This window comes from Cebus imitator, unplaced genomic scaffold (assembly GCF_001604975.1).
Source record: "Cebus imitator isolate Cc_AM_T3 unplaced genomic scaffold, Cebus_imitator-1.0 Scaffold190, whole genome shotgun sequence".
Classification (NCBI taxonomy): domain Eukaryota; kingdom Metazoa; phylum Chordata; class Mammalia; order Primates; family Cebidae; genus Cebus; species Cebus imitator.
The window spans coordinates 739,412-745,530 of NW_016107505.1; the positions used below are offsets into that span (position 1 = coordinate 739,412).

The 6,119-nt window shown below is 49.0% G+C and overlaps 1 long non-coding RNA gene across 2 annotated transcripts; it reads left to right on the forward strand.

The window, feature by feature from the left end:
• Window positions 1-1,020: 1,020 nt before the first annotated feature.
• On the forward strand, window positions 1,021-3,825 carry LOC108316655. 2 transcript variants are annotated; one of them, XR_001830390.2, is made up of 4 exons: window positions 1,021-1,258; window positions 1,730-1,806; window positions 2,939-3,239; window positions 3,754-3,825. It is a non-coding gene; the product is annotated as an uncharacterized LOC108316655 (long non-coding RNA). The 2 variants fall into 2 exon arrangements; XR_001830389.2 differs by lacking the exon at window positions 3,754-3,825 and having other exon boundaries at window positions 1,029-1,258; window positions 2,939-3,280.
• Window positions 3,826-6,119: the final 2,294 nt, after the last annotated feature.

The following is a 6,119-nucleotide window of genomic DNA, read 5'->3' on the forward strand; positions in this document are numbered from 1 at the left end:
TTTTTGATACGGAGTCTCACTCTGTTGCCAGGCTGGAGTGCAGTGAGCTGAGATTGTGTCACTGCACCCACCTCCTGGGTTCAAGTGATTCTCCTGGCTCAGCCTCCCGAGTAGCTGGGATTACAGGCATGCGCCACCACATGGGCCCGGCTAATATTTTTTTTTAGTAGAGACAGGGTTTTACCATGTTGGCCAGGCTTGTCTCGAACTCCTGACCTCAGGTGATCCACCTGCCTTGGCCTCTTAAAGTGATGGGATTACAGGCCTTCCACAGCTGTATGATACTTTCCTCCCTACATCCTTCGGTCTGTTCACACCACAACAATTTACAGTTTAAGAAAGTTTTGTTTCAGATAGATTCACGACAGTTGTAGTTTCAGTATTGTCAAGTTTAGGAAAATCATAATCACGTTTCTTTCAGGTATGAATTTAAGTTTAGAGGGCATGGGAAACTTTTTTGAGCAATGACTAATCTTAAACACTTGGAATTGTTGGCACTTATTACGTAGGGAAGTACTTGTCCCCGCGAGGAGCCTCTGAAGCTTAAGCTTTATTAGCTTTGTGGTAAATCCACCTGAACAGCTATGTTTAACTACTTTTAAGGGGAAGAGTAATATCCGCATTCCTACCCAAAGAGGGAATCCTGATAGGCAAGACAGGACTCCGACTTGGAACCTGATTGCCGGTGCCCTCCACGCCTCTCTTAGGATCCTTCTTGTCGCTATCTGCTCTGCCTATCTTCATACAGAAAAACGCGGAATTTTCCAGGACAGAGACTCGGGAACCCCAACTGGCTCCAGGCTGACTCGTTCCGAGCGAGTTCCTCCCTGGGCCTCATGTTTTCGTCTATGTTGTGAGATGGGCACTTCCTGATCTCCCTGTTGGTCCCAGCGCTGTCAGAACAAAAATGAACAAGGGTCAGGAAGCCCCTCTGAGGAGGGTGATCTTTTGGAAAATTGGTGGGGCGGGGCGGGGAGGAATCCCACGTATTGAAGGGGGTGGGGTAGGTCCCAGGGGAGAGCGGCTCCTTCCTCTCGGAGCCTTGTGTTTCCAGCCGGAACGTATTCGCAAAGGACCCAAAACACGACCCTGCTTCCCAGGGACTTCCCCTAGAAGTCATGGCTCGGGCCTTCCCTAAAAGCAATCTCACTGGCCACCGTTTATGCTGGGCTGGACCAGAGAGGCAGCCCGAATAGCTGACCCAACCCGAGCAGGATCCGCCAGCCCCAGCGTGGAGGAGCTTGGAGAAAGAGCGGATGTAACAAGCAGGAGGGTTGGGCCTGGGGAGAGGGGGGCGGAACCATAGAGAGGTGAGCGCGTAGAGGGGCCAGCGTGGGCGGGGAGACGAGAGGAAGCCTGCGGGTAGATGGGCAAGAAGGGAAAACCCTAGAGACGCGGGGCGGCTAGACGGGCCGTCTCGAGCAAGGTGCGGTGTGGGGCGGGCAGCTGGCCTCCGAAGGCGGGAACGGAAAACGGATCTGCTTGGGTTGAGAGATGCTGGCGTGTTGGGAGGACGTTAGTCTCAGTCCAATGCTACCAGCGTGCCCTAGAGCTGTGAACTCTCAGTCGGCTTCATATTGGTCACTTGTAAAACAGGAGTGATTCTGTTACCTCTCAGGGTGATGAAATAAAACCGTGTATGAAAGGACCAAGCATAATGCCTTTGCACAGAAAATATGGGGCACCTGGGAACGGGTGCTAGTTTCCCACGCCGAAATTCTTTCTGCAGCGCTGAAGTTCATCAGGGAATTAAAACCAGGCACTTGTTCATTAAAAGAGAGAGAGAGAGATCTGAGGATTCCCCATGTAATCACTCTCGAAGTCTCTCCATCTCCAAGGATTCCCCATGTAATCACTCTCGAGGTCTCTCCATCTACAAAGCCACGTCTCTAGCTCAGACCGCATTTGTCCTCATCTGGGTCACAGCATCAGCCCAGCCTCCTCCCTAGTCTCTCGGCTCCCAACGCAGCCGCTTAACACACGCAGACAGCAGACAGATCTTTGTTTTGAGATGGAGTCTTGCTCTGTAGCCCAGGAGTCTTGCTCTGTAGTCTCTGAGCTCGAGAGTGCAATGGCGCAATCTCGGGCTCACTGCAACCTCCGCCTCCCGGCTTCAAGCGATTCTCCTGCCTCAGCCTCCTTAGTAGCTGGGACTACGGGCGTGCGCCACCACGTCCGGCGTGTGTGTGTGTGTGTGTGTGTGTGTGTGTGTGTGTGTTTAGTAAAGACGGGGTTTCACCATGTTGGCCATGCGGGCCTCTAACTCTTGATCTCAAATGATCCGCCCTCCTCAGCCTCCCAAAGTGCTGGGATTACAGACGTGAGCCACCGGACCCGGCCACAGACAGATCTTTCTAAAACGCTTTCTAAAACCTGTGCTTTTCCCAGCTCTAATCTCTTCTGCTGCTTCCTCTTGACTCAAGACAAAAAATAAAATAAAATAAAATCAATTTCTCAGTCTGGCATTTGAGGGCATTCATGAGGTAGTGTTGGCGGAACGGTCCAGCCTCACCTCTCACGACTTTGTGCTCTACCCTTACCCTTTCACATGTCCAGGTGCTAAGCGTTGGACTGTTCCAGCAGCCTCATTTAACCGTTTTTGTTTTTGTTTTTGTTTTAGATGGAGTCTTGCTCTTTTGCCCAGGCTGGAGTGCAGCGTCGCCATTTCTGTTCACTGCAACCTCTGCCTCCTGGGTTCCAGTGATTCTCCGGCCTCAGCCCCCTGAGTAGCTGGGATTACAGGTGTGCACCACCACGCCCAGCTAATTTTTGTGTTTCTAGTAGAGATGGTTTCACCATATTGGCCAGGATGGTCTCTAACTCCTGAGCTTATGATGTTCCCACCTCACCCTCCCTAAGTGCTATGATTACAGGCCTGAGCCACCGCACCCGGCCAAGTAACCATTCTTGTGTAACTTGTTCATTTTTTTTTTTTCAGGACTTATTTCCTCTGGAAAGCCACTTTTGACTTCTGCCTACCTCCATCTCCCAGGCAGAGTGAGGCACCCCTGCAGCTCCTCTCCTGTGTGGCTTTTAGGCCATTCTTTCTAGAGGAATCCTAATGCTCTCACCAAATGGTGTTCCCCTGCAGCTCAGAACCCTCCCATGATGCCCCAGTGCCTCTGGCACAAAGTCCAAGTTCTTTAGTCAGGTACTTGTAGATATCTCCACCAGCATCGTCTCTTGCTTGGTACATTGTCTGTGCTCAGTTGCCCTGAAAAATGAATAGTTCGTGGCCAGTGCGGTGGCTCATGCTTGTAATTCCAGCACTATGGGAGGCCAAAGCGGGTGGATCATGAGGTCAGGAGTTCAAGGCCAGCCTGTCCAAGATGGTGAAACCCTGTCTCTACTAAAAATACAAAAATTAGCTGGGTGCGGTGGTGGGCACCTGCAATCCCAGCTACTCAGGAGGCTGAGGCAGGAGAATTGCTTGAACCCGGGAGACCTCTAGACTGCATTTCAGCGACAAAGCAAGCCTCTGTCTAAAAAAAAAAAAAAAAAAAAAAAAGTTAAATTTATAAGACGTTTGAAACTGGATCACAGTGATCTTTGGGAGAAGTCAGAACAGTGATTACCCTCCATGGGGCTAATGACTAACAGAAGGTATGAGGCCAAAATGTTCTCTAACCCAATCTGGGTACTGGCTATATGATGATGTACTTGTGCAAAAATTCACTGATCTGTAACCTTAAGACTTGTGTACATTAATCTCTGTAACTTATGTCTCAATATATAAAAATAAAATGAGGTTAGGCATGGTGGCTCACACCTGTAATTCCAGCATACTGGGAAGTCAAGGCAGGAGGACTGCTTGTGCCCAAGAGTTCAAGACCAGCCTAGGCAAAATGGCAAAACTGTCTCTACAAAGAATATAAACATTAGCTGGTCATGGTGGTACACACTAATAGTAGTCCCAGTTACTCAGGAGGCTGAGAAATGGGAAGATCCCTTGAACCCAGGAGGTAGAGGCTGCATTGAGTCACGAACATACCACTGCACTCCAGTCTGAGTGACAGAACAAGCCCTTGTCTAAATAAATAAATAAAATGGAAAAAAAGGATGACTTCTTTTGGGGTCAGATGGGCAAACCGAGCCACCAGGTGGGGAATGAAGCCCCCAGTGGCTCTCAGATCCTCATGGAAAGGACTGATTGTTTTCAGACCAGATATAGGATCCTGTCATTTCTTTCTTTTTTTTTTTTTTTTTTTTTTTTTTTTCGTTTCTTCTTCTCCTTTTTTTTTTTTTTTTTCTTTTTTTTTTTTTTTTTTTTTTTTTTTTGAGATGGAGTTTCGCTCTTGTTACCCAGGCTGGAGTGCAATGGCGCGATCTCAGCTCACCGCAACCTCCGCCTCCTGGGTTCAGGCAATCCTCCTGCCTCAGCCTCCTGAGTAGCTGGGATTACAGGCACGCGCCACCATGCCCAGCTAATTTTTTGTAGTTTTAGTAGAGACGGGGTTTCACCATGTTGACCAGGATGGTCTCGATCTCTTGACCTCGTGATCCACCCGCCTCGGCCTCCCAAAGTGCTGGGATTACAGGCTTGAGCCACCGCGCCCGGCTTGGATCCTGTCATTTCTAAGCTGCCTATTAAAACATGATATTTTTGCCACACAATCCTAATCCTTCAAGACAGTCTGCACTGAAGCAAGAAGGAAGCATTTTCATGAATTCACAGGGCTCTGGGTGAACAGAAACAAAGGCCCACTTTCTCATTTTCCTAACTTTTATTTGCCAGCACTGACTCTCAGCATGTGGCTGACCAGTCCAGACCACACAGTCCACCTGTTCTGGGGCTTCTGTTTCACATCAGGAAACATGTTCCGCAAGGAAGCGCTTCATCATTCCCAACCTCTACTTTCTTCAGAGTGTCGCCAGTTGTATCCCTGAAGGGCCACAGCCACAATTCCCTAAAAATCAAGATACTTAGATGAGGACGTGTAAAGACTTCCTGAACTTTGTGTTCCAATCCTGACTCTGCCATCCACTCACAGTGACCAACTTTTCTTTTTTTTGAGACAGAGTCTTGTTTTGTCACCCATGCTGGAGCGCAGTGGCACAATCATAGCTCACTGCAGCCTCAAACTCTTTGGCTCAAGTGATCCTCCCACCTCAGCCTCCTGAGTAACTTGGACTACAAGTGCTTATGCCATCATGCCCAGCTAAGTTTTGTAATTTTTTTTTTTTTTTTGTAGAGACAGGGCTTCACCATGTTGCCCAGGCTGGTCTTGAACTCCTGGATTCAAGCAATCCTCCCACCTTGACCTTCCAAAGTGCCAGGATGACAGACGTGAGCTACCATGTCTAGCCGCTATCATTCCATTCAACCTCTCTGGTCCTCAGTTTCCTTATCTATGACATGTTAGTGCTGAATTTGAGAAACCAAAAGGTCTCCCTCTTCCAAATTGTAGTCATGAGTTACATAAGTTTCCTTAGTGAGGCTGAACGAGTCTTCGAAACTGAGTTTTTGTAGATTAGAGGAAACACAGTAGTCCCTACCTACTTTTCCCAGGTCCTAAAGTGGGCGAGATAGTTTGATATTTTGGTCTTTGTCGCCCCCGTGAGGCTTAGGAGGGTTCCCAGTCAAAGCAGTTGTCCAATAAAGATCAATCAGGCCAGGTGTGATGGCTGACACCTGTAACCCCAGCACTTTGGGAGGCCAAGGCAGGTGGATCACCTGACGTTGGGAGTTTGAGGCCAGCCTGGCCAGCATGGTAAAAGCTGTCTCCACTAAAAAATACAAAAAATTAGCTTGGCATGGTGGTGGGTGCCTGTAATCCCAGCTACTCGAGAAGCTAAGGCAGGAGAATCGCTTGAACCCTAGAGACAGAGGTTGCAGTGAGCCGAGAGGGGGCCATTGGACTCGAGTCTGGGTGACAGAGTGAGACTCCGTCTCAGAAAAGAAAGTGTAGAGTTTGGGCCAGGCGCAGTGGCTCACACCTGTAATCCCAGCACTTTGGGAGGCTGAGACAGGTGGATCACGGGTCAGGAGTTTGAGATCAGCCTCGCCAACATGGTGAAACCCCATCTCTACTAAAAATACAAAAAATTAGTTGGGCATGGTGGCGCGTGCCTGTAGTCCCAGCTACTCAGGAGGTTGAGGCAGGAGAATTACTTGAACC